At 46.5% G+C, this 27,212-nt stretch overlaps 3 long non-coding RNA genes across 4 annotated transcripts in view; 1 reads left to right on the top strand and 2 right to left on the bottom strand.

Moving 5' to 3' along the window:
* Positions 1-9,853, bottom strand: part of LOC117796075 — a 39,712-nt gene extending 29,859 nt beyond the window's left edge. Inside the window, exon 1 of the long non-coding RNA XR_004620425.1 lies at positions 9,729-9,853. This is a non-coding gene — a long non-coding RNA (uncharacterized LOC117796075). The remainder of the gene's footprint in view (positions 1-9,728) is intronic.
* Positions 1-27,212, bottom strand: part of LOC105234863 — a 147,035-nt gene that overhangs the window by 53,713 nt on the left and 66,110 nt on the right. For both annotated transcript variants that reach the window (XR_004620424.1, XR_004620423.1), the window contains 2 exons: positions 23,126-23,262; positions 22,773-22,888 (listed from right to left, as the gene is read on the bottom strand). This is a non-coding gene — a long non-coding RNA (uncharacterized LOC105234863). The remainder of the gene's footprint in view (positions 1-22,772; positions 22,889-23,125; positions 23,263-27,212) is intronic.
* On the top strand, positions 14,534-19,950 carry LOC117796076. The gene is made up of 3 exons (XR_004620426.1): positions 14,534-14,667; positions 18,541-18,661; positions 19,690-19,950. It is a non-coding gene; the product is annotated as an uncharacterized LOC117796076 (long non-coding RNA).

Here is a 27,212-nt window from a genome sequence, read left to right as displayed (position 1 = left end):
AGGGGGTAGTTTAGGTTCCAACAAGGGATGCTTTGTCTGCAGGGTCTTTTGCCTGAGTTAAGAGATAAACCTGGAAGAACTTGGTCAATTAGAAAGTACAGACTGCGGTCAAAATGGAGGCAGTTCAAGTCCTCTTTCAATCTTACATCATCACAGCCCTTAATTACTAAGTGCACTGTTCCCCACAGAAAATCTCTCTGCACAGAAACTTAGTTGGCTCGGACTTTGTGTCTTGGAAATGTCCTGGGTTTGGACGGAAGCTCCTTATAGATAGTAATACAGAGCTAACATTTATTGAGCATTTATTCTATGCTGAGCACTGTGAAAGGCACTTCACATTCATTATCTCATTATATCTCCACCTTATGGAAGTAAATACTGGTATTACCTGCAATTTACAGATAGCAAAACTGAAACTCGGAGACGGCATCAAAAAATACCTTACTTGGCATTATGCTAGGAATGCAAGGATAATTCACTATTAAATAATCCATTAATATAAGTTACCATTTCAAAGAGTCTAGGAGAAAAAACATGTGATTTCACCCTAAATGATAATAAAGTTTTTGGTGAAATTCAAAAAATGGCGCAACTACCTTGGAAAACAGTGTGGCCATTCCTCAGAAGGCTAAACGTATGATCCAGGAACTCCACTCTCAGTATAGGTTTGAGAAATCAAAACATCTGTCCACACAAGCACTTGTATAAAGGTGTCCATAGAAGTGTTATTCACATTAGCCTGAAGGTGGAAACAATCTAAATGTCCACCAACAGATGCCTGGATAAATAGATTGTGAGATCCCCATACCGTAGATTGTTATCTGTATCTAAAAAGGAATGAAGCTCTGATTCACGCTACAACATGGATGAACCTGGAAAACATTATGCTAAGTGAAAGAAGCCAGTCACAAAAGACCACATATTGTATGATTCCATTTCTATGAAATATCCAGAATAGACAAATTCATACAGACAGAAAGGACATCGGTGGTTGTCTGAGGCCAGAACAGGCATGAGGAATGACTGCTAAGGAGTATAGGTTTTCTTTCTGGGTTGTTAAAAATACTCTACAATTCGATTGTGGTGATGCTTGTACAACTCTGTCGTTGTACTGAAAACCACTGAGCTGTATGAACTTTAAATAGGTGAATTTTATGGTGTATAAAATCTATCACAATAAAACTTGAACATAGAGAAGAGGGGCATCTGACTGGGTCAGTCAGTAAATCATGCCACCCTTGATCTCGGGGTCGTGAGTTTGAGCCTAACACTGGGGGGAGAGGTTACTTTAAAAGACAGAGAGAAGAAGAAGAAAAAGGAAGGGGAAAAAAAAGAAGAAGAAATCTAGCTACCCTGCTGGAAAGACCAAAGAGGGAGGCCACGTGGAGATAAGAGGCCCTGGAAATACATGCAAAAGGAGAGAGGCCCTGCCTTCCCAGCATCCAAATCAAGCCTGGAAGCAGCTCCAGCCCCAGCCACCCAGCACTACATTCATGCAGGAGAACCCAAGCAAGATGAGCAGAACTGCCCTACTGAGCCAAATCTACAGACAGAGCTACGGAAGCTACTACAACAAATCTTACGGTGAGCCACTGAGTTTGGGGGTGGTCGTTGTACATGGATAGATCACCGAAACAGCCATTTGGGGGGAGATACCATAGACTCCACATGGGTCAGAGATCTAAATGCAAAACTTGAAACAAACAAGTTACTAGAAGAACATATGGGTAAATCCTTCTACCACCTGTGTATGGGGAAAATCTCTCTACGTCTCAAAATGCAGATGCAATAAAAGATTGAAACATTTAATTACTTCAAAAAATTTAAGGTTTCATGGCACAAAAACTCCATTAACAAGATCAAAAATCAAAGGACAGATTTCGAAAACTGATTTACCATAAAATACCACAGATTAAGGACCCAAATCTTTAATCTATAAATAATTTTTTCAATTGAGGTTAAAGGATCAAAAATCCTCCAGAAGAATGGGCAAAAAACATGAGCAGAAAATTAATGACGCCAATACAAAAATGTAAAACGTAACCTGAAACAGGAATGGATGTCCGACCTCACGCATAATAAGAGAAATGCAAATGAAAACCATACCAAGATAGCATTTCCCACTCATCAGATGTGCAAAAATTCAAACTCTTGACGATATATTCTGCTGGTGAGACTGGAGAAACCGGCACGCCTCTACTGGTGGTGGGAATGAAAAATGGAGAGGAATTTGGCAAATACCTAACAAACCTGGAACCAGTCATCCTTTGACACAGTCATCCCACTTCTAGGAATTTATCCTGAAGGTACACATCCAACATTTAAAAATGTGCACGTACTAGGTTGTTCATGCAATGTTATTTGTCATTCTCAAAAATATGTTAATACCTTAAATACCCAAACATGGAAGATTGGTTAAATAAATGATGACATTTGGTTGAAACACTATTGGGGGGAAAAAAAGCTCTCTGGAAAATCTCTATGAACTGATTTCCAGAATATAGTAAATGAAAAATGAAAATAATTATACTTTTTTAATAAAGGATTTTATTTATTTATTTATTTATTTATTTATTTATTTATTAGAGAGAGAGAGCAAGCGAGTTGGTGGGGGAGAACAGAGGGATATGGAGAGAGAGAAGCTGACTCCCCACTGAGCAGAGCAGGGAGCCTGACATGGGGCTTGATCCCAGAACCCTGGATCATGACTGGAGCCAGAGGCAGAGGCTTCACCGACTGAGCCACCCAGACACCCCAGTGCAAAGAATTATAAATAACATACTTAAGTATAAAAGATAAAACAAAATAAGAAAACATAAGTATCTGCTAAATTGTGAAAAGCAAAATACAAAAAACCACACACACACACATTAAGGATCAATCAGAAAACACCGAAGTGGAATACTCACAGGGGGGTGGGGGTCTGGGGCAAAGGAAGAGGGGTGTATGGATGCTTCCCTGGGTATATCTTTGTGTACGGTTTTAATTCTTGGGAAGTATACGAATGTTCTACATATTTTTAAAAATGAATTAAATAAAGGACAGGAAGAAGGAACACAAGAGCAAATAAAACCCAACCCCCGTTATACTCTGCCCTGTGAGGCTGGAGTCAAGGCTCTGCAAACCCCACGTCTGCTTTGCCTGCTGCCTTTGGGTGGGGGTCACCGGTCACCAGCCAGAGCCGGGGCTGCAGGGCTGGAGGAGGAAGAGAGGGCTCCTTCCTTCCCATTTTGCGTCAGGGCCGCGATTCCCTCCCTGGTCGTCTCACTCCATCAGCCCGCCTCCCTGGAAGCTGCAGGTCCCTCTCTTAGCAGCAGCGAAATGCAGCTTACAGGGTGACAGTTTTTCCAACAGTCTCATTACAACACTTCAGAAACAGCAGCTGTACCCGGCGCGCACCCCCTCTCCCAGCTCTGGTTTCCAACCCTCAGGGCCCCTTCCGCCCAAACCACAGAAACCAACCCTCAGGTAGCACCTTTTCCTCAGAGGAGGGCTGAGTCTCCACTCCACGGGTCCCTTCTGAGTTTCTAACTTTTAAAATTCAAACTACTTCCTTTTATTCTCTCAACCCTGAGTGATCATCTCAGAGGAATGAAATTTTGAGTGGTTTTTGCTTAGTGCTTTTCCAGAGTTTCTAAACGCTTGAGTAATGAACGTATGCTACCTTGATAACAAGAAAAGGAATGATGCCCTATATTTGAATGTCCCTGTTATTTGATGGCACTTCATGGTGCCTCAGTACAGAGGCCGCAGGTGTAACTGATGGCTGAGGGTACTGAGCTCACGCGGGTGAGGGCCAAGTTCCGCCCTCCTCAACAGAACAGGCCTATTGAATTCTGACACACTCCCTTCCCTCCTTTAACCTAACAGAAGATTGTTTGAAGACTTTCCTTGTTCTCTAAGCAAATGATATCAGCCCAGAAAAACATTTCTCTCAGAAGTTTTCCAGAAGGTTACAATAAAGCCGAGTCTCCCAAAGTAGTGTGAGTCAAGGAGCCAGGAGAAACAGGAGACACTGCCGGGTTCCACAGGGACATCAGAAGGGTTGTGCCTGGGTTCCTCCGCATTCTCTCTTCCAGCACAGGCTACGGGCAGGGGGACAGGACAGCCCTTCGGCTGATGCGACTCACAGCTGCCTGCCTTCAACGCCTACTTCCCCACAAAACAAAACGAAACAAAACAAAACACAAAAAAATCCGATCCTCAGAATCCAGACCAGGAACCCTGGAGACATGCATTTTCTGGCAAGCAACCTGATGGCTAATAGATAACAGGTTATCCAGGAAATAATTAGAAGCCCTCGCCCACACGGATCAGTTGCAAACACTGACCTCTGTCATTCAGGATATGGCCCTAAAAGTAAAGAACTCTTTCATTTTTCACTTCCAGGGGGTGGGAAAACGCCAGGGCTCTCTCCATTCTTTTAAACCTGATCAATTAACAAGTGCAGAATCTCCATAGGCACTTGAGCCTGGCGAAGCCTGGAGGGGCCTCTCCCTGAGCCCCTGGGGTGGATGAGGAGGCCCCTGCGTTCAGGTAGGAGGCAAGTGCCAGCTTTCTTCTTCGCCATGTCCCACCTGTGTCTTCAATCTTATCACCCTCTCTCTCCCCACACTTCTGCCCCTGCTCTGCTCCTTCCAAAGTCCACACCCGGGAGGCCCAGGGCATCATTCCAGCCCTGCTGTCTATCTCTGGATTCAGCACATTGCATTCCCCGCTCCCCTCCCCCAGACACCATGCTTGTTTGTTCGTGAGGAGGGAGCAAGATTCAGAAATAAAAGCTTGGTTTGTGTTTAAGGAATCCATGTGGGTTTGCTGCTATAGATTATACTTTTGTGTTACATCATTGTTGCTTTTAATAATGGTTTCCAAAATTGATTCCTCTTCAAACCTTCTTTACGGTTCTCTCCAGCAAGATGTATAGAATTTGAAAGTAAACATGAATGCAATGACAGATTGAGGCTTTCTCACTTTCTCTTAAGTAGATGGCAACAGCTAATAATTCTCTTCTTATACATCATGTCACATCACCCTTTTTTCTTCTTCTCTTTGGATGGGGCTCATGTTTTCCTCTCATAAAGCCGAGCGTAGTAACAGTAGCTGCCATGTTTTGAGCCCTGGCCCACGCTGGCTGTGCTAAGCTCTTCATGGGCATTGCCTGGTTAACTGGTTCCGTAGTCTTGTTTTATTATCCCCATTTTACAGGTGACAAAACAGAGGTCTGGAGAGATTAAATAACTTTCCCACAGTTATTTCAAAAAAGAAAAAGAGTAGAAACAGCAAGGATTTTGAGATTCAAATCCGTGTCCGATTCCAAAGGCCAGTCCTCTGTCGCCTCCATCACACCAACTCCTTCAGGCCAGCAGCAGCTGGGAGTCCCCGGTCCCGGGAGGTGGGGTAAAGGGGGTGGTGATCTGTGGAGGATAGAATTCGTAGCCTGTGGCCAATGTCACAGCCTCCAAAATCGCCCATCAGGCTCAGGGTTTGCCCAGGGCTGCATAAGCACCCTCTTTCGAAACTCACCACAAACCCATGAGTCAGACATAATTTTTCACCAACCCCCACCATCCTCATTACACATAAGATTTAAACTGGGGGTCAGAGAAGTGATTAGTTCAAGGTCACTCCGCTGGTCAGTAGAGCGGGATTGTGGTTTTGGATTCAGGCTTCCAATTCTCCAATCTAGTTTCATCTTACTATACCCTCTGTCTCTCAGCAACGCTGGAGTTAGGCCTCTCTCTCCCGCAGGGGAGCAACGGTGCCAGGCAACCTGGCTCTTGGCATCCTCAGTGTTCGGTAGTTTGAAAAGCACAGTGAGTAGATACGAGTGTGGGTTCTAGAACCAAACCGCCACAGTCAGAATCCCAGTTCTGTCACGTACACGTTCTGTGGCCTTGCACAGCTCACTGGGTCTGTTTCCTCATCTATAAAATAAGACAGAATAACAGCAGCCACTTCCCCAATGGCTGGGAATGAGGCGTGCGAAAAGCACTTAGGATCGTGAAGGAAGCTATCAACAACGGCAAGTTATTATGGTCGCTTAACAATTTCTACCCGACAGCTAGGTTTACACAGAAGCTACTATTTCAGTTAGTAAAATTTACATTTTCCTGCCAAAGATAAGCCCTCAGGGCTTTTCTGCCTTAGCTCAAGTCACTCTGCCTGAAAGCAGACTCCGGGGCAAAGATTCGGGTTGCAAGGAGTTGACGTGGTGATCCCAGAAAGCTCCGTGAGAGAAAGGGGAACGTGAGGCAGAGAAGGGAGGCAAGGCTGTTAGTGAGCAGGCTACCCCCGGCAAGAGGGGGCTGGATCCCAGTGGGACCGTCTGAGATATCAGAACACTTCTCAGGGGGCGCCTGGGTGGCTCAGTCGTTGAGCGTCCGCCTTCGGCTCAGGACGTGATCCCAGCGTTCTGGGATCGAGCCCCACGTCGGGCTCCTCCTCTGGGAGCCTGCTTCTTCCTCTCCCACTCCCCCTGCTTGTGTTCCCTCTCTCGCTGGCTGTCTCTCTGTCTCTCAAATAAATAAATAAAATCTTTAAAAAAAAAAAAAAAAAGAACACTTCTCAGAATGGTCCCTGGGGACCCTCACCCCCATCCCCCATGGGCTAAGGCTTGCTCCTGGAGCATTCATCCCAGGGGCAAGCAAGCTGCAGGGGCCAGAGCACACCCGCAGGCAGCGAGGAGCAGGAAGCTACTGGGGCACTGGGGAACAGGTTGCAGGTGACCCTGGGGAAAGCCAAGGGCATGTAGGTGGGGCTTGGCTGCCAGCTACCAGTAATCTCCCAATATTGCAAATGTATACTCTAGGTGTATTTTTTTTTCCTCAGAAACACTTGCCAAATAGCCCCATTGTTTGCTCTGGATCTATTTTTAATGAGCAAAATTTCCTCTTTGAACCCTAAGTGCCTGCTTAGGACTGTCCTGAGAAATTCTAGAAACTCATAGCCCCCTTAAAGTATCCATAATCACGACAGTCCCCTGAATGTCTGTGCATTGTGCCTACTAGTTTACGAAATTAAAAAATACATTTGCATATATGATTTCATTTAATCCTCATGGTAAGCCAGTGAAGTGGAGGAAAGTCCGCCAAAGCAGTCCTGGAGTTTTCGATCCTTTTACAAGAGATTAGAAACAGTTTAGTGATTGCTGTGGAGAGATGATTCCGAAGACCTGAGGGAAGTTTTGCAGCATCTCTGCACCATCTGAACAGTCCCTAACGAACCAAAAAAGACCTATTTCACCCATTTTACTCAGGTTCGGAAACTTTAAGAACGCTGATGCTTTTAGAATAATAAAACAACTCAGCCACTTTGTTCATTTTTCTCAATGTACACATGTAACGAGTTGTTAAAATAGAAATTTCCACCAAGGCCTGAAGACGACAGAGATTACTTTCCAAAATGAGGTGCCAGACCTCCACGCAGGCTCTGGAAGGCAGGCAAAGAAAACCAGTTCTTGACTGCTGCACCCCTCACTCATGATGATAACATGGCTAAGAGTTTGCAGGTGAGAAAAGAGGATTTTTGAACATTTTCAATGTACTGTGAGTCCCACTCTCACCCATGAGAGAGAGAGAAAGGAGTACAGGACCCTTGTCGCAAGCTTAGGGAAAAGGGATCCAACGTGTCCACTGAGAGATCTAGGAGACACAGTGCACAGGTGTCCAATTCCCACCTGGAAAGTCTGAGGGACAAATGATGGGCTGACTACAGCTTTGACTGTGAGTAAAGGGAAGGCCAATGACAGCTTGTGCTCTCCAATTTGTCACAACAGTGAGTGAGTATGTGGCCATATATCAGCCTCAACCAAATTAGGGGTGGCAGCAAAGGGGATCAGAATAAGCCACCCTAAAATATGCCACTTTGCCATATGGATTATTTTGAGCTGAAGGCAATTAAGAAACAGAGCACACAAGAGGAACTCTCTGCCCTCTCTTTCTTTGTCAAAGCAAGGCATACATTTCCCTTCACGCTGTGCCCCCTCCCCTCTCTTTCATAACTGCTAGGAGCACTGACTTGACTCTGCATAAGAAGCCTTACAAAAATAACTCTTATCTTCCATTTGTTTCCCCTGTATATTTACCTTCCATAATATAGCACCCCTAGAAGCCCAGCCCCCTTTTTAAACTTGTCTTGTCACTTCACAATTTATTACTCTGTGAACGGTATGTAAGCCTCCGGTCTTAACTGCGTTGGGGGATATTCACTCCTTTTTGCGTGAGGCTTCCCCTGCCCATAAGAAAAACATAGACCTTCTTTCCTGTTAATCTATCCTTGGTCATTTTACTTTACAGGCTCCAGTCACTAAATATAAGAGGGTAGAGGAAAAGTAATCCCCCTCCCACCTGCAGAGTGAAAGACTGTCTTAGATCTGTCCAAGAGGGCTGCCGGGAAGGACAAACAGACCTCAGAGAGAAGCCTGAGGTATCACCACATTCGCAGAGGTTGAGGAAGGAGTAAGTGAGTGGCTAGAATAGGGAATGTTTGTCCTATGAAGGAAGCTTTAGGAAAGAGATCCTCAGTAATTGGGAGTGAAGATCATCCAAAAGAGCCTTGAGAGTCAGCCTTGAGAGTCACCTGCCACGTCCAAAGAGAGCAGATGATAAACCCATGCCAAGACCAGTCAAGTAAGGACTCCCCTGCTCCCCTCACCTCTTCTCAATTCCAGAGCTCATGGTTAGTAAGCCGGGGGAGGCGGAGGAAAAGCGCTAGCAGCTGACCACGTACCTGTTTCCTTAGCCCCCGTTCCCTCCACCTTCCAATAGTCCTGATGTGGGTCAGGGCAGGAAGTTCCAATTTTAGAGCAAGAATATTTCAAATACTAAATTCATACTTTAGGTTTCCAAGTGACCAGACAATTGTTGGTATTACTAAGTGTGACTAGAAAATCTTGGGGCTTGCCCTGAATTTTGTCTGGGGCAGAGGAAGAGCTCATTCCCCTGAATGGATGAGAAAGGACAGTGGGAGACCAAAACAAATTTGCTTTGATTACATTCCATGAGTCATGTTTTCAATATTGGGAGATTTCCTAGTGCCCAAGGAAAGAGTGGGTTGTTGTTTATGAGTTGGATGGACTCTGGTTCAGAACCCCAGAAAACATCACTGGAGAAGTGGCACCAACTATGTAAATAGACCAGTGCCCACAGCCACCATGAGGCTATGATCGAGGAGCATCCATTGTTCCCCACCCAATTTAGAAACCCACCCTGACCAGAGATTACAAATGGTGGGAGCCACCACTGCTCCCGTCGCTGCGAGACCATGGAAGCTGATGGCTGCTACTTCCTGGAATCCCAAACTTGGTCTATAAATCCACTGTCTGTGCCCCCAGATACTGCCCGAGGATGAATCTATTAAGAGCTGGAAACCCTTGGGATGAACAGATTGGATAACGGCTGTGAATATTACAGTAAACAAAATGTCACAGGAGACCTTTTGAATATACTGTCTCTCAGATGCAAGCCTGCCCTTCTGGCCTCAGCCTTGTGATGCCCAAATCCTGCAAACCACATTTTGGCTTCACCTCCAGGCTCCATGTTAGCTCTTCCATGGGAAGCATTAGAAGGAGGGAGCCGAGCTGGAGGAGAAAGAACATGTTCCTTCCTATCTGCTTCCCATGGGGTTCCTGTCCCTTCGATGTCACTCTAGTGTCACCTCTCCACCCGGGCAGTGGCAGTTCCCTCTCATAGTGGCACGTGCACACAGTCTGCAGTTTTCCCAACACTTACCACAAGCCTCATCACGCTCCCCTCTCCCAAGAGACACCAAGTCCCCATGGGCCCCTCTCCAGCTCAGAGACACCAGCCCAGCCGAGCGATGCCTCCTCCTCCAAGCGTGAGTTTCAGGTTTCTAAGTTTTTCATACTCGCCGCCTGTCCCCAGCCCCAGCCCCATGGGGAGTGGCTGCTTCCTGCAGTTGCTACCTCTGCGACACCCTCCACCCTCCTGTCCTGGGTTTGCCTTTTCAGTTGCCTAGTAAACAACTTGGTTCTTAGTTCACAATTGTTATACTACCTTCTCTGTCCAAGTAACTGATGATGTTTCCCTCTCCTGGCCAGTCCCTGACCCGTACGCCTCTCAGTGAAAAATCGAGAATTGGAGTACCTCAGAGGACTCACTGGGGTAAAGAATCAGGCGGCTTCTAGGAGGGAAACCTGGGAAGATTTTGAGAGTAGTCTTTTAACGTTTTTTGAATCTTGGAGCTCTCTGAGAGACGGATGAAAACAATGGGCTTTCTCTCCAGAAACTGTCAATATCAGTACATCCCCCACCTTCAACCCTGGAATGCAGTTTTACACCCAGTTACAGGGGTTGGTGGACCCTAAAGCCCAGATGAATAATTCCTGTGGCCTTATGCTGGCCAGGGTGGGACTCCATCTTGGAGAAAATCTAGTTGGCTATCGTCTAAGCCTAAGAAAAGTCGAACAAAAGGACTGTCAGTACGGGGTTGCCAAGGAGCTGTCCTAGATTTTCAAACTCCCTGAATTTGAGATAAATATCCTGACTGTGGACCTGCCAACCGTCCTGGATTCCTAGTTCCTTTGGCATCTGAAGTCTTAAAAATGTATCTTTTTCAGCAACAACTATTTTACTCATGGGGGCCCAGCCAACAAGAATGAGGCCTTCTGAGGCAGAGCGCTGTTTTGGGGGCTCTCCTCTCAAGAGGCCCCTGCCTGACCAGCCGGCCGACCTGGCCACGACCCAGTTGCTCTCTGTCCTCCAGTGGCCGCCCAGAGTGGAGCCCTCCGGGAAAGACAGGCACATCGCCATCTTCTGGCTGGTGCTAGTATCGCATGCCAATTTTTCCAAAAAGCCGTTCCTGGTGCCCAGTCTCTAAGCGAGCACAAGAACTTCTCTTTTACTGTGAGTTAGTTATCTGGATGTGTTCGGTGAAGGATTATGCTCTATCCCATTAGAGGGGAGAACTCAGAGTTTGGGAGAAGTTACTACCTCTGGACCTCAATTTTTCTAGCTCTAAGGCAAGGCCACTGTCTAAATGCAGTGGACTCTACCGCTGATTTTCCTGTCTCCATTAAACTGTCCTGTTGAGCTTTTAGAAGGCAGCACCGGAGAATGGAAGAGAATCCTTCCCCACATCACTTACACAATTAGATAGCTACCATCTATCTCCACAGAGCTGTCTGATGTATATTTGCTTTCTTAGCTGAACGTTGATCTTTTAACTTACTTAGGCATGACTCAGGATACAGATGGATTTTTCCCCTGCTAATTAAAAAAAGGTTTATTGTTTTATTCATTCAACCTGTAAAATTATTCATTCACCCAACAATTTTTTTATTTAAATGCCTACTATGTGCCAGGCACTTTTGAAGCCCAAGGGGTATCACAGTAAACAAAACAAACAAAAATTCAGACAGCTTCTCATTTAGTGGAGAAGACAGACAATAAATAAAGTATGTAGGGGATGCAAGCCAAGAGTGGTTTTTTTGGTTGTTGTTTATTTGTTTTGTTTCGCTTTTTCTGACAGGCAAAATTATAGCATGTTTGCCTGCTGATGGGAATGATTCGGTAAAGGGGGATAATGACACAGGAAGGGGGAGGGAGAATTGGTGTATTGCCCTTGAGGAGTTGAGAAGCGATGGAATCTAGTTCTCAAGTGGAGAATGAATCAGGTATCTACTGAGCCCCTGCCAGGTGTCAGAACCTGGTTGGGCGCTGGGGACATAACAGTGAAGAAAACAGGCAACATCCCCGCCTTTCTAATTAGGGCAATGAACAATAAAGCAGCGATGGGCCCATGGTACCCATGGGTTGGGATAAATGCTATGACTGAAGGACAGTGGTCAGAGAAGCTCTCTTTGAGAAGGGACATTTAAGCTGAGTCCTGAAGTATGACACAGGTCCATGTCAAGAGCCCCGGGGGAAGAGGATTCTAAGCAGAAAGAACAGCCAGTACGAGGCCCTGAGGAGGAAGAGCTTGGCCCATTTGTACCCGTGTAGGAGGTGAGGCTGCAGGAGGGTAGTTACCAAGAAGACTGACACATGAGATGAGGTTACAGAGGTTGGTCATTGATGGCTTTTTTTAACAGCCAATAAATTTTATGAACAAATTTATAGATACTGCAAGGCTAGGAAGGACAGCTAACGTTGTTAAATGACAAAATCAGAATTAAAAAACATTTCAAGAGATGTAACAAATCTCCATGTCAAATCTTGTGTTTAGGTTCAAAAAATCAATTGCATGAAACAGTAAAAGGAAGGTCAGGTACACCACCAGTTCTTAGGAAAAGGGTTTTAGGATTGCACAGAGCGGAGCCTAAGACAGAAGCCTAAGTGCAAACTCTTTCCCAGGAATGTTATCAAAGGAGCAGAGGAGAGGAGGTGGGGTGGGGGGGGTGGTAGTGAAGAAGGAAGAAAATTATGAACTATGAACCGCAGAACTATGTAATGAAGTTGGCCATGTCTACGGGCTACTGTTTGTACAATCCCAGGAGACAATCCCAGGAGACCATGGCATTGCTGTCTGAAGGGTGTCTCAGCACCAACCAAGAGGGGAAGAAAGGGGACAGCAGCTATCTGTAGCCCCCCAGACCACTGGACAAAAGTTCCTTGCATGGTTGCCATGGCCTACATTGCCCATGAGTGAATGACAAGTATGTTTCCATGGTGGCCCCACCCACAACATCACTCAGAGGCCCAAAGGTAGAAAGTAAGGGGTACAGAAAGTGCATCTGAGGTGGGTCATGGTCAACTGCCCCTGTGTGAACTGGCTGGCAGCCCATAGAACTGGTTCCAGCCAGAATGAGGGACAGGAGAGACCTAAACCTCAGAAGTGATTCATAAGAGATGTTTCACACACCTACATCGGTAACAAAGGACCATTTCCCTTCCTTCAGCATTTTGACTCAGTCTTTTTAGGTTTTTTGTGGAGACGCATGTATGTAACTGAATCTCATTGGCAATGCTTTCATGAAATTTGGGTCCTAAAGGCAAAAAGCTCCCCCAAAATGCTGTCCCAGAAGCCATAATAATCCCTTTAGTGTTTCTCTAACTCAAAAGGAATCTTTATTAAATACTATCTAAGACTTCTGGATCTTCATAAAATGCTACACTTACATAAACCATTTACTTTTGCTACACCCAGGGCTACCATTGTGGGGGGCTGTGTGTTATGATGGGAAAACCATTTATTCCATTCATCCCAGGCCAACCAAAGGTCTCAAAATTAATATTTTGGCTCATCTCCAACTGAGGTTATACATACGGTCTCAGAGCCGTACTGACAACAGCACTGAAAGAAGATGGTGTTCTTCATACAGCTAAAACAGGTGTCCCCACTCTCAGATCAGACTGCCTGCAGTACATTATGAATTAATATTTTTCAAACTCCTGTAATTATCTTATGAATAACTCAGTGCCTTTGGTGTTAAATTACACCAATTTATTAAATGCAAAGTTTCAAAAAAAATCACCATTTTTGTGATTCTGTTTTGACATTTCTCCTTTTTTTTTTTTATATACCAGGAGCTTTAAAAAATGAAAGTAGCCCGTGTATTTCTGATTTGTGAGAGATCCTAGCTAACACCTACCAACTTGTTGAAAGTACTGTTTATGGAAGCGAACTAAGTCAACTATCCCTCCTCACCCCCCATTCTGAGGGCTTAGTAGTCCTACAACTTCTGGCTGCACAGGGAAAAGCAAGAGAGAACTGGCTAGAAGGTAAGCGAGGAACCCGTGCTCCTTTCCCCGATCTGGAGGGGTTTGTCAACATCACCCAGGGCAGTCTGGGTGATTGCCCTGGAGACTGGTTTCTTTTTCATTTCACAGTGTTAGGAGCCCCTTTATGTAATTGTTGCTGTGGGGAGCACAGCTCTAGACACATCTCTGTTGGATCCCTGAAGGATTGTCTTCTCTCAGAGTTTTTTCAACTTATGTATTCTCTAGGCCACTCAGATTCAAAACTGCTGGTTGCATTCTCTCCTCATTACAGCCCTGCCAGCAATCCAATGGTGCTTTGGCGGGGGGGCGGGGGGGGCGTAAAAGTCAGGGGTCGGTTATCTCTGCCCCCCAGGTGCTAAACTAGCTGGCTGCCAGCTGTGGTACGGCATCGCTCACCTCCTCGGTGGGCTCCTGGGCCTTTACTCCCAAGTTCTAGGTAAGGACCATGCATACAATTCAAAGAGTTAGCTTAGGCTGGCTGGCAGAAATACCACCCAGGACTGGGGAGTTCCAGAACCCACTGGTAGTCTCAATACTGACAAAGAATAAGAATGGCCAGGACTATATCATTGACTGAATGTTCTCTGATCTCTAGACCCTGTGTTAAATGCTTTACAAACACTAGTCTCATTTAATCTTCACAACTGCTTTACCATATAAATACTATTATTATCCCCATTTTATAGGTGAGGAGACTAAGACATAAACATTATTTGCCCATGTGGATAATAACTGGTGGAGCCCAGGATGGAACCCAAACATTGAGCCCAGAGCTCTCACATTTAACCACTATATATATTATCCCACGGTCCTTAAGTATTTCTCTGCCCAAGGAGCCACGATGCTACATTTGTGGAAGATGGATTTACTCATCCAATGGCCCTCTGCTCTTCTTGAATGACGGAAGCCTAGTTCAAGTCTCACACTCCCTCCGAGATCCTCCTCAACCCATCCAGCCTTCAGAGAGAGCCCCTTTTCCTGAATTCCGGTAAGAAGTGGAATGTGTGGCACTCACTTGGCATTTTATCATCCAAGGTCTCAGGTCATTATCTCATTTAAGTGGGAACATTTTGTCTCTCCAACAAGAATGCAAGTAACCCCAGGTAAGGACATGTCTATACTTTTCAAGGCCAGAGAAAGACTCGAAGAAGATTGAGTAACTCCCTTTCCAGGTCCTTCCTGTTGGCTCAAAGGCAGGCCAGCAGCATGCCCTCGAGAGGGCCCTGCTCCAGACTTCAAGGTTGGGCTGCTGGCCTCTCAGTTATCTTGGCTTTCAGCCCCTCCCCCTCCACCCCTCCCTCCTTGCCCTGTGTCAATATCCTCACTTTCTTGCCCTTTCTTACATGGCAAACATAAATCTGGCAGCAACTCTTTGCTGTCCAGAGACGTCACTGCAGCCTCTTCCCAGAGAACTCCTGGCCCTCAGCCAGGACGCTCACCTAGCCAAGAAGTGGCCTCCCCGATGTGCCGCCCTAGAATGTCATTGTGCGGCATCAATTGTCCCCACCCCCCTCTGTGTTTTCCCCATAAACTGCCATCTCTGAGGAGGAATCAATCCATCCTGTAATCATTCTCTTGGGGGGCCTGGGGACTGATGGATGGGTCTAGTTTTTTTATTATTAGCCAGTGTAAGTTAAGTAAGTCCAATCAATAAACTTTATAGGTCTCCCCAGATTGCTCCAGGGGCGAGACCCAGTTGCTTTCACCTCAATAGATTTAGACCCCTGCCTAAATAAAAAGCAATACTCACCTAGAGAAGCCGTTTTATTTCCTTTTGAAAGAATCTCTTAGTGCCCTTGAGCCTGTCGTGACTTAAATCAATAACCTTAACAGCTTCCAAGAAGAAATCTGTTGCCTTTGGAATGTCTCCGGGCCACCACCTGCTCTCCCTGACACACAACAATTTTAGACCCCTGAACTGAACCAGGCAAAGTGGTGAGGATCGGTCCCACGGCCTGTCGCATCCCTGGGCACTCGGTGCTCCTCCAGCCCTGGCCGTCCAGACCTTCCCCTCCTTCTCTTGTTCTTTCTCTCCTGTCCCAGACCTCTCTGCATCTAAGATTCCTCGTAAACCCATCCCTGCTCTGCATCTCTGGCCTCCAGGACCCTGAGCGACTGGGCTGGCTACTCAGGAGCTGGTCTTCCTTGTCATTTTGAGGGTGAACATGGAAGTCCTTCCAGGTGGCACTTTTGTGCATTCACAGGAATATCTAGGAAGCAGAGTAAAAATGGTGGTAGTAGTAATAGAAGAAGGAGCAATACCTCAATGGTGAGAATTTTAGGCCCCATGGGGGAGAAGAGAGCTCTACCTGGGACCAATGACCTCTCAATTATTCCTCAGAGAAAGCCACCATCTCTGCCCTTCTAGGGATGGCCACAACAGGGCTGGTTTAAGGGTGATCCTCACAGTCTTAAATCTGCTCCTTCATCAGACTGGCCTCTCCACTTCCACATTCTGCAAAGACAACAGCGATGAGCCCACAGTGAAATGGTCTGGCTAGGGGCCAGGAGCCAGCAGGAGAGGAAAGTGACCTCCATCTCCCTGCCCTGTGTCAGAGTATTGTGCCTGTGAAAGCCCCCATGTCGCCTATCTAGAATGGTGCTAGAAAGGCCCTCACAATATTTTCATTCTCAAGTGGGAACAAGACCCACCACTCCCTCACCATGAGATCAAACTTGCAAATTCCAGAATTTGCATGGTTGTTCCAAACGTCATTCTGTGCTACCATGATGGACTCTCCAATTGGGCCATTAACTGATCAGGATCAGGTTCTCAAGACCCTCCCTACGATAGAAAAAGTTTTAAATAAAATACTGGGGTTGGGGTGAAACCCTCTTCCATATGCATAATCATGCCAGTAAAAATATATAAATATTAAAATATAAAAATATAAAAGAGAAAAGGTAACGGATTGGTATGTTTTAATTACATCAATGCTTTAAAGAACTGGGACAAACATGCCTACACACTGTTGTAGTCATTAATAATATTAGTTTCTTTTTCCAGGCTTCACCTCTACAAATTTACCAACGACTTTGTCAAAACTTGCTCAATGGACAGTTTGTTGATCTATCTTCACTCATAGTTAATCAATTTTCATTTAGGAAAACTTCTTTTATATGAATCAACAGATCTACAAATAGGAAGTCTTAAACGTAATGAAAGGTTTGTCAAAATTCCTAAAAATCCCATGTCACAGCGAACTTCAGAAGTTGCAATACAGTCCATGTGTTTGTTTCTTTGGAATCACTTTTAGACGCTTTCGAACGTCTGCACAGTCAAAAAGATTTCTGCTAAAATATCCTCACCGGAAAACTCACCATACATTTCTACTACAGTTGGTGAACTTCTGAAGTTCTTCCTCAGTAAAAATCAGGGAACATGGTTGAGTAGCCATGAATACTGGCGTGATCTGATATGTCGCTTTAGAATAAGCATCCAGCTCTTTAAATGCCTTTGAAAACAAGGCATTTCAACATTGCGCTTTGGAGATGCTCTGGCATGGGTACGTGGAATGACAAAATCCCACTAACTCTTCATCTGTTTCTTCATGTTTACAATCAGCCGTTATCATTGTTTATTTTGAATTTACTGTTGAAACATAGGAATATTTGATTCCACAGGGTTTGGAACTAAAGGGTTCCAAATCGTTAGGGACTTATTCTGAAAACATTCACTTGTGGGCAAATCCACTGGAGTCAGGGGTTAATTCTCAAATTAACTTCCCCATAGAATGCAACGCTTGTTAATAGATAAGTGATTTAAATGTGTTAATTGAAGCTTACATACGTATAAGTGAAACTCAACAGCAACCACAATGATTATTTAGAACTCAGACCAACAAAAGATTTTTTTCAAAGAGGGTATTTTTATCACTGACATTGTTCAGATTTGCCAGCACGTGTTGACAATAAAAAACAGACTGAATTTTAGTTTGTTTTATTGTTGTTTTAAAATGTGCTAGGCAATGCACCCCCGATCGCCCGCACCTGGGGCGGAGGCTCCCACTGCCCGCACACCCCTGGTGTCCTGCTGCTCATGCAAGGAGCGGGGGAAATTGCAGTCCCTGGTGAGCTAACCTCTGAGTCTGGCCTTCTAAACCTTGCAAGGAAGTGTTGGTGACAGGCCTTACAAAGTGGAGGCCTGCATCCAGGTCAGGGACCTATTTTGTTTGACCGATAATGTTAAAAAACAAACCAAAAAACCCACAACTCGTCGATGTCTTCTGGTGGGGTGCATGCTTCCTGCTGACCACAGGCCCCGCCACTCCTGTTTTTTAGATCTTGACTAATTTGCCCACTTCCGTTATCTGCCTGGTCCCTGTAGGCACCTGACTTTGTGACTTTGTTTCTAGAGCTGTCCTGATAGGAACCTCAATGCTCTCTGGTCATTTAGCTTTATAGGGTTCGCTCTCTGCTCCACCCTTACTGACGACAGCTGACCAGCCTCCTCCTAGCACCTCGACTCTGCCACTTCGGACGCCCCTTTCCCTCGTCTCCAACCTGGTGTTTTTCTTCTCTTACACCTCCTTTCACCACTGCCACTCTGCTTCAGGAGGCAACTGCTGAGTGTTCCTTCTTGAGGATGACCCAAGCAACTGCCTCCCTTTGGATGGGAATTCTGGTCTCCAGCTTCATCTGTGACACGCAGGAGGCCAGGGAGGAGTGGCGAGCACACACTTATCCTCCCAGAGTCCAGTGAGGAGCTGGTTCCCCTGGTCAGCAGGAGGGGAGACACCATGTCAACCCTGAACACAGGCACCGAGTCCCACGCGCGGTTGGCTTAACTAAAAGAATGTCATGCAAATCACATTCCGGGCCAAATTGCCCCATATTGGCATGAACAATTACTTTCAACCAGGGGTATGTTGGAGCCAGTTCATGCCAACTCCTGAGAGGCAACTGTTAAACACTCAGGAATTTCACCAGTGAGTTGTGTCTTGAAATCAGCCGAGGCGGAAGTGTTTACACCAAAGACATCGGTAAGTGTTCTAAACATGGGCACCTTGAAGGGGTTTTACTGGCATAACACTGCTTTTGGCCTGACCCAACATGTCCTTCTGCCCACAGTGACTAGAGATTTTCAGTTTTATTTGCTTTATTTTCCTGCCTTATGCTTTAAGAGAGATTGTCTAGTGCAGTGAAGAGCCACACCCTCTGGGTTCAAGTCCACATCCTACACTGCTTAATCTTGGTGCCTGATGTTCTCATCTTCAAGGTCAAGGTGGTCTTAGCACCTTCTCATAAGATTTTGGTGGGTTTCTACGACTCAGTAAACATGAAGTACCTGCACCTAAAAAGGGCTCCACGAACATTATTGTTCTAAAACTGAAATGCCCTACAGTTCTCTTATTTTAGCTGTGTAGTTAAAAGATGCAAATATCTCGTAACCAATTTAAACCCTGCACTGCTCGCTGACTATAAATACCACTAACATGCCATCCTGTTGATTGAATGTCTATCAGGCCAACTCATGTCTTCTCAAAAAGATAGCAATGCCACATGGTAAAAAGGCTATTAAAACTATTATTCCAAAATGTGGGCATTGGTTTTTGCATCTCAACTCCAGAATTAGAAAAAGTCTCCTCTTGTTTAGTTTGTTAGAAATTCTGCTTTAAAAAAAAATTTTTTTTAATGCACTGCATTTTTCCCATTATTAGTCCTGAAATCAGGACAGGTGTTTGAGTTGTATGCATTTGAAGTGGCCGTGTTTCTTCTTCTCTCCCCAAAAGCAGGTGTTAAATTGATGTTGCAGCTTACAATCGGTGGCATCTTAGCATCTGAGAAGTTCAATCATAATTGTCAACAGTATAGTCAGTTAAAGGACTCAGCCAGCCTCCATGTCCAATGCCGTGTCCCCAAGATCACAGTGTTTCCAGGGGTGGGGTTCTGTCTCATGCGTGGCCACCAAGGCCGCCCATCCCTACCCTGAGGCTCAGAGTTGGTGCGGGTTGGCCCAGGACCAGGGATTTTTTAAGTGTGCAAAGATTCTTCCTCATTCTTCAATTAGAAGCACAGTGCACCATGCCCAGGGGCTGGGATCTGCCAGAAGGGAAAGCTCTGAGACAACGTGAGAGCGAAGGTGGAAGGAGGAACGAGGCTGTGAAACGAAGGGCAGGCCCAGCTCTGCCCAGCAGAAAACACACCCGCAGCCCTGACGTTCCGTTCTGAGTCATCCTCTTCCTGGTTCCACATGGCTGAGGTACACGCCACACTTTCTCTATAATCTCAGTTTCCCCACCTGCTTTCTTGCCCAAACTTGTGGCGGCTTGTGAAGTTTAAGAAGGAGAAATCAGTACCAGACTGGAAGGGACTGTGAGAGGAGGTCTGGCTGTGGACACTCAGGGGGCTCCTCCCCAGCTGCCCCCTGAGCCTCTCTACCCCACAGCTGCCTCTGGGCACCTGTCCCATCCCTGAGCCGCAGACTCTGAGCCACAGCCCCTGCGGCTCCCCTGTGTGACCTGGGGCCACGCAGCCGGGATCCAGGAGAGCAGGAGCTGGAGCAGAAGCCGCAGGAGTGAGCCCTCCCTGAAGCCAAGCTGCCATCCACACCCCAAGCATGTTTGCTCTGGCTTTCTTCGCACCCTGCATCCTGCGCCCTGGGGCCAGCACACAGCCGCAGCGGGAGACGAGCACGCGGTCGGGCCTGGACCGCACTGTGGCTGCTATGTGGGCAGCCCTGCCCGGGCCCCTTTCCTCTGCACAGGAGCCAGGAGGCTGGGGTGGAGGTCGGGGGGGGGGCGGGAGACACAGACGTGTCAGGCCCAGAAGCCTCGTAGTGAGCGTCACAGCGGGAAGGCCAGGGGCCAGCTTCACCCAGCTGCTGCCTCCACTGCCCCTTCCCAGTTCCAGTGGCATGAAGGTGAGGTCACTCAGCTTTCCTGCTATGGAGAGCAGGCTTGGTGGGAGGCCGCAGGTGCGGGCCCTGGGGATCCACCCCCACATTCACGCTGAAGCCGCACTCCCTAGGCCTCCGTTCAGCCTGTGCTGAGCACTGTGGAAAGGGGGATGGTCATGCAGGCCATTCCTGAGAGACCCAGAACTCCTCCAAAGCAGTTTTCGCTCTGGAACTCCCCATGAATCTGCAGGAACCCTTCTCTGAGCTGTGCTACTAAGACTTTGCCCACCTATGTAATAAAAAATTGAACCTTGCCCAGAAAGAGATCTGGCCTTTACCCTTAACTCCTGGGAGATAATCTCTGTATGCCTGGGTGCGTTGGGCTGGCCAGCTAGTAACAGCGTGACTAGGGTAGGGGCTGGTCATTCAAGGAAGAGCAATATGGTTTAGGGTGCAACTTTGGGTCACCCAGTTCAGTCAACCTAGAAACAGAGGTCCCTCTATGGGCAGTCAGTTCATCACGCCTACATGACGGAGCCCTGTCAAAGCTCTGAAGAGCAGGGCTCAAGTGAACTTCCCTGGTCTGGAATACCCCATGCATATTGTCTCACGTGGAGCCGTGGAAAGTAACCCATCCTGACTCCCAAGAAGAGAGGACAAGAAAGGCACTGGGACTGACACTTCCCTGGGCTCCATCCTATAGGCTTCCTCCCTCGGCCGATTTCAGTCTGCATCCTTTCCCTATAATAAACGAGTAGATCAGCTTTCAATTTCGTCGAACCACAAGAGTGGTCTTGGAGCCTCTGAACTTGTAGTTGGCGTCTGAAGTTCCCTCTAAACTTTGCAGTTGCCCTAACTCTTCTCACTGTCCATTCCTCCTCTTCGCAGGGACTGGAGCTGCATTGGGGTTCGAGCTCACCCCCTTCCTGGGCTCCCACCCTTTGACCCTACCTAGGCATTTCCCCAGTAAATCTTAAATGGCCAATCCCATCTTGGCGCCTGCTTCCCGGTGGACCTGAGGGAACACAGGTGGTCTGTGAGTCGCCAGCACAGGAAATGCAGAATCCTGCACCCTCGCACCTAGACATGCTAAGTCAAACTCTCAGAGGTGGGGGCCTAGTGGTCCATACCATGGATGAGCCGCCCACACGATTCAGATGCACACCAAACTTCAAGGGCCGCTGGCCTGGAAGATGGGCGGTTTCTGAGCAGTGGCTGTGGTGGAGGCTCAGAGAAAGGCCGCCCCAAGTGGGAGGTGGGCCTCTGAAGCACCGCAGGCCTGCCGCCCAGGGTGGGGCACTGAGCTCTCAGCTGCCGGGAGCACGAGTCCCGTGGCGGTCAGCCACGTGGGGCTGAGTGCGATCGCTGCAGGAGCTGGCCCCACACATGAGGCCAGGTGCTTCCTGTTCCCTGCACCCCGCTGCCTGGTCTGAGACATCAGTCCCTTATCCTCACGCTCAGCTCGGCTCTTTGAGAACCCAAGCTTCAGGACATCTCCCTGCAGCATCTGCTGCCGTCTCCTTGCTCCACCAGGATGCGGGCCCCCCCCCTTCCTTTCTAGGTCCTCTGGCCACCACGAAAGCTCAATCATTCTAAGGCCTGACAAACCCAGCCACTTCCTCTTTGCATTTCCATGTATGTATTTCCACTTCTGACAACACTTCCATTTATTCATTCATTTATTCAACAAAGACTATAGAACGCTTGCTACACAGCACATACACACAGGAGTCATCGTACTTCACCCCACAAATGGACTGAGCCTGGACACGATGGGCTGAAGAACCACACATTTTGAGACCACAAAGTTATTTGATCTCATAACAAGAATAGTGAGGTGGTTAGATTAGTCACTTACAGAAATCAACCTAGAAATAAGCTCCCGTGAACTACAACATACGAGTGCACTGCTGATGTGATGAAGGTACCAGCAGAACGTTCCTGGGAGACTGGCTGGTGTGAGCGCGTGCTCCCAACCTTGGTGACCGTGTCTCCAATCCCTTCCTCCAGGACTGAACCTGGGTGGCCAAGGACTGTATCTTAGACAAGCAGTTCTTAACATCTTTTGAATTAGGAATCTCTGAGAATTTGATGAAGGCTACGAACCCTTTCTTCACGAACAGACTTTTCTATATGCAAAATTATGTACACACTCCAAAGAGCTCTGTCCCCAGCTCACAGATTTAGCCACAGGAATGCTCATCACAGTATCACTAATATTAGTAATTAAAAGAAAAAATGATTTCTCTACTCACCGCACTTCTGATGCCAAATGTGAAGGGAGGGATTGTCACATCAACCAGTTCTCCAGTTCTCCATGCGCCCACCGAGTGTCCTGCGATTTCATTCAATTCTGATGCCAAGAGAGTTGCTGAAGATCACACGAGTTAAGGGCTCAGACGCACAAGATTGCCCCTACTTCAGACCCCAACTGCAAGTCCCAGGTTCTCACGTATACTTCTGACCAACTGGCTATAAATGTGGGTTCCCACAGCCCCCTCTTCAGGCTTGATCATTCGTTTTTATCATAAGCCTTTATGGCTCACAAAACTCAAAGAAACATCTACTTACCTTTTTCAGTTTATTATAAATATATTATAAAGGATACAAATGAACAGCCAGGTGAAGAGGTACATAGGGTGAGGTCCAGAAAGGTGCCAGGCACAGAAGCTTCTATCCTCTGCAGTTGGGTGTGTCAGCCTCTCCGCATGTGGATGTGCTCACCAATCCAGACGCTTCTGAACCCTGTAGTTTAGGGATTGAGGCTTCATCATGTAGGCATAATCATTAACGAGTATGAACTAAGTCTCCAGCCCCTCCACTCCCTGGAGGATGAGAGGCAGAGCAGATCGTTCCAGGCTTATAATCATTGCTCGGTCTTTCAGTGACCAGTTCCCCTCGTGAAGCTATGCAGGAGCCCAGGCAAGATGGCCTCATTAGAACAAAAGACACTCCCATCAGGAAATTTCAAGAGATTTAGGAGTTGTGTGTCTAGAACTGGAGGCAGAAACCAAATACATTTTTATCATGTCACAGTAATAAAAAAATTAGAAATGATCTAATAATGGAATGAAGGTGCAATAGGACCCTATAATAATGCATTGTGCAGCTATTAAGATATTTTTAAAATACCCTTGCTGACATGATAAGAGCCAAAACATACCACCTGTCCTGTGACAGACATGATTTTAAGTTGTTTAAATGTATTAACTCATGTGCTTATCACCAATACCTATCAGCTATGCTTTAATTTTACTCTCTTTTATAGATACAGAAACTGAGGTAGAGAGCTTAAGTAACTTGCCCAAGATTACATAGTTACTAAGTAGAGGAGCAGGATTTGAATCCAACACAAAAAGGTAGGACACAAAGCCATCCATACGATATGATCCCATTATAGATTTAAAAACAATTGACTGGAGATCCCTGTGGTGGCTTTAATATATGCCCACAAGTTCTTTGATTCCCACCCTTTCGAGAGTTAGAAGTTAAGGCCTCTCCCCTTAAGTGTGGACTTGACTCAGTATCTTTCTTCTAATGAGTAAGAGTATGGCAGAAGAGACAGCGTATGACTTCCAAGGCTAGATCATAAAAGGCATTGCAACTTCCTCCCTGTTTACTCCCAGATCACTTGCTCTGGGAGAAGCCAGCCGCCATGTTGGGGACATTCTCAAGCAGTCCTGGGAAGGGTCTATGTCAGCAGCCTCATGAGTAAGCCACCTTAACGATCCGATTTTCCAGCCCCACCCAAACCTCATTTGGATGACGCCAGCCTTGTGACAGACCCTAAACCAGAAACCCCACCAACTGAGCTGCTCCTGAGTTCCTGACCCATAAAGACTGCAAGATAATAAATGTCTTTTTTTAGGCCACAAATTTCGGAGTTATCTATTATGTAGCAGTACAACAAAACTAATATATCCCCCAAATCTTTATCACAGTGAGATTATAGGTGACTTTCATTTTTTATTTTTTGTCTTACCTGTATTTTCAAATTTTTCTTCAATCAATCTATATTACCTGCATATCTCAACAAGCACATAGATTAGAAAGAATAAACAAAGGGGCAACCACTGTCCTGGGTTATGGACACCCCCTCAATGACAACCACTTGTGAGACGTTGACTTGAAACATTTGCGTCAGCCTTTGCAATGTATTCTACTAACGACACTGGGCATGAGTCTCCAAAAGGAGGCACTGCCACTCTGAAGGTGAATGGCTGAATGGGCAAGTCAACAGGGACTCCTTGACGCCTGATGGAGTGGCATGGGGTGGGGTGGAAGAAGTGCCAGATCTGGGCCCAAGAAAATTAAGATCTTATCTTCTCAATTTGCTTTTTTTAAAGATGTATTTATATATTGGAGAGAGAGAGTGGGGGGGCGGGACAGCAAAAGGAGAGAGAGAATCTCAAGCAGTCTCCGTGCTGAGTGCAGGGCCTGATGCTGGGCTCAATCCCACGACCCTGAGATCACAACCTGAGCAGAAATCACGAATCCATCGCTTAACCAACTGGGACACCCAGGCACCCCTTCTATCTTAGTTTTACATGTGGCCCAGGCAAGTCACAAGCTCAATAGGCCTCAGTTTTCTCATCTGTCAAATGGGCATTACTTCTGCAGAATTTATGAAATTGGATATTGCCAAAGAGTTACTATCTTAGTTGATTCAGGCTGCTGTAGGAAAACGCCACAAACTGGGTGGCTTATGAACAGCAAAAATGTATTTCTCACAGTTCTGGAGGCTGGAAGTCCAAGATCAGGGTGCCCACACGGTGACATTCCAGCAGGGGACTGCTTCCTGGCTCATAGTCAGTGCCTTCTTGCAGCATCCTCACCTGGTAGAAGGGGCCAGGGATCTCTCTGGAGCCTCTCTTAGAAGGGCACAAATCCCATCCATGAAGGCTCCATTCTCCTGACCCAAGTACCTCCTAGCAGCCCCACCTCCTAATATCATCACACTGGCCAGTAGGAGTTCAACATATGAATGGGGGGCAGCAGGGGTCACAAAGATTCAAACAATAGCAATTACATAGAACAAATAACATGATTATACACAAAGTAAGGCAGAGTAAATGCAGTATAAAATAGAAATATTACTTCCCCCCAAGAATGATCCCTGCAACCTTTGGTCTTAGGAATGTAATCTTAGGGACTAACAATTCTTATTTTTAAACTCCTTTTTTTAAATGTTGAAATATTTTAAAATAAATTATAGACACCATGAAATTTCACCCCTAAACACCCTCTCCAAAAAATGAGAATATTTTCCTGCATAATCGCCTGATATGTGGCCGATGATACCGCAAGAAAATTCCACCAATCAGAATTCAGAAATGATAGGGTTCTCCTCACACATACCGTGTTTACAAGCCTTCACTATCAGGATCTTGTTTAAAGGGCAGGAGCAAGCGATTGGCCCTTTGTAAATGAATTGAAGTGGGCCGACAGAAATGGAGAAATACTCATACCTAGCAACTTACAATAAAATAGGCTTCACCCATCTACAAGGGAGGGAGAATACAGCATGGCTAGATTACACAAGAAACACAGGTGAGCCAGAAAGAGACTTCCAGTACGTGCCAAGTTGGCGGGCCCGCAGGGCCGCTGGCTCCCTTTCCCAAATGCATGTTGGAAAAACTACAGAGGGAAATCGGGCTTCCAGGAACCAACAAGGGGGAAGCTAAAAATAGCAACAAGGCTTGAGAAGCCCCTGGGGAGGTGGCTGGGACAAGGGCCTGGCCTCGGGGCACTTTCCTGGACACAGCACAGAGCAGCCCCGCCAGTCTTCTGGGGACTGCGCACTCCCTAACTGGGCCACCGGCATACTTTCAGAAGAAACACAGCAGACCACACAAGCCACCCATGTCATTTGAAATAAAAGGATTAGAATAAGAACAAAGAGACCGAGAAGCTAAAACAAGCAGGAAGTAGAATTAGAGAGACAAAATAGAAGCAGTGTGAGACAGGAACTATAAAGAACTCGTAGAATTGTTAGGTATGAAAATTCTAACAGCAAATCCTAGGTGCAGGTCTGGGCTGGGACTGAAAAGAGATGCAAAGACAAAGCGAAAGAGAAAACGCAGTAGAGCTGCACAGGCGGACCCTGGAGCTGCACCTGCCATGCCTGGCCCCCTGGCCCACAGCTGGGGTTCACCTCGAGAGCTTCTTTAGAAAAGGGGTTGGTGGAGAAGCTGGCATTGTGTTTCGGGTGCACACGCTCCTCCCTGCTTGCTGTCACAGGGCCTGCAGCTTGGGGGTCCCTCTCCCTTCCCACCTGACCCTTTGGCCCAATGATTTCAGGTCGAATTTCTCCCTCTGATGCCCTACAGACAGACCTGGCTACACAATTTGCAGGTCTCCATGCAAAAGAAGAATGTGAGGTCCCTTGTTAAAAAAAATATATATATATATGTGGATGCCTGGGTAGCTTACTTGGTTAAGCATCTGCCTTCGACTCAGGTCATGAGCTCAGGGTCCTAGGATTGTGTCTGGCATCGGGCTCCCTGCTCAGTGGGGAGTCTACTTCTCCCTCTCCCTCTGCCTGCCACTCCCCATGCTTATGCTCTCTGTCAAATAAATAAAATCTTAATAAAATAAAATAAAAATAAATTTTTAAAAATTATGAAGAATTTCAAGATGGTGACAACACAACATTAACCCAAGCATGGGTCCCTCCTAAGGGTGGGACCCTGTGG

The sequence above is a fragment of the Ailuropoda melanoleuca genome, chromosome 14 (genome assembly GCF_002007445.2).
Source record: "Ailuropoda melanoleuca isolate Jingjing chromosome 14, ASM200744v2, whole genome shotgun sequence".
Lineage (NCBI taxonomy): Eukaryota > Metazoa > Chordata > Mammalia > Carnivora > Ursidae > Ailuropoda > Ailuropoda melanoleuca.
This window is presented reverse-complemented; position numbering and strand designations above follow the sequence as displayed.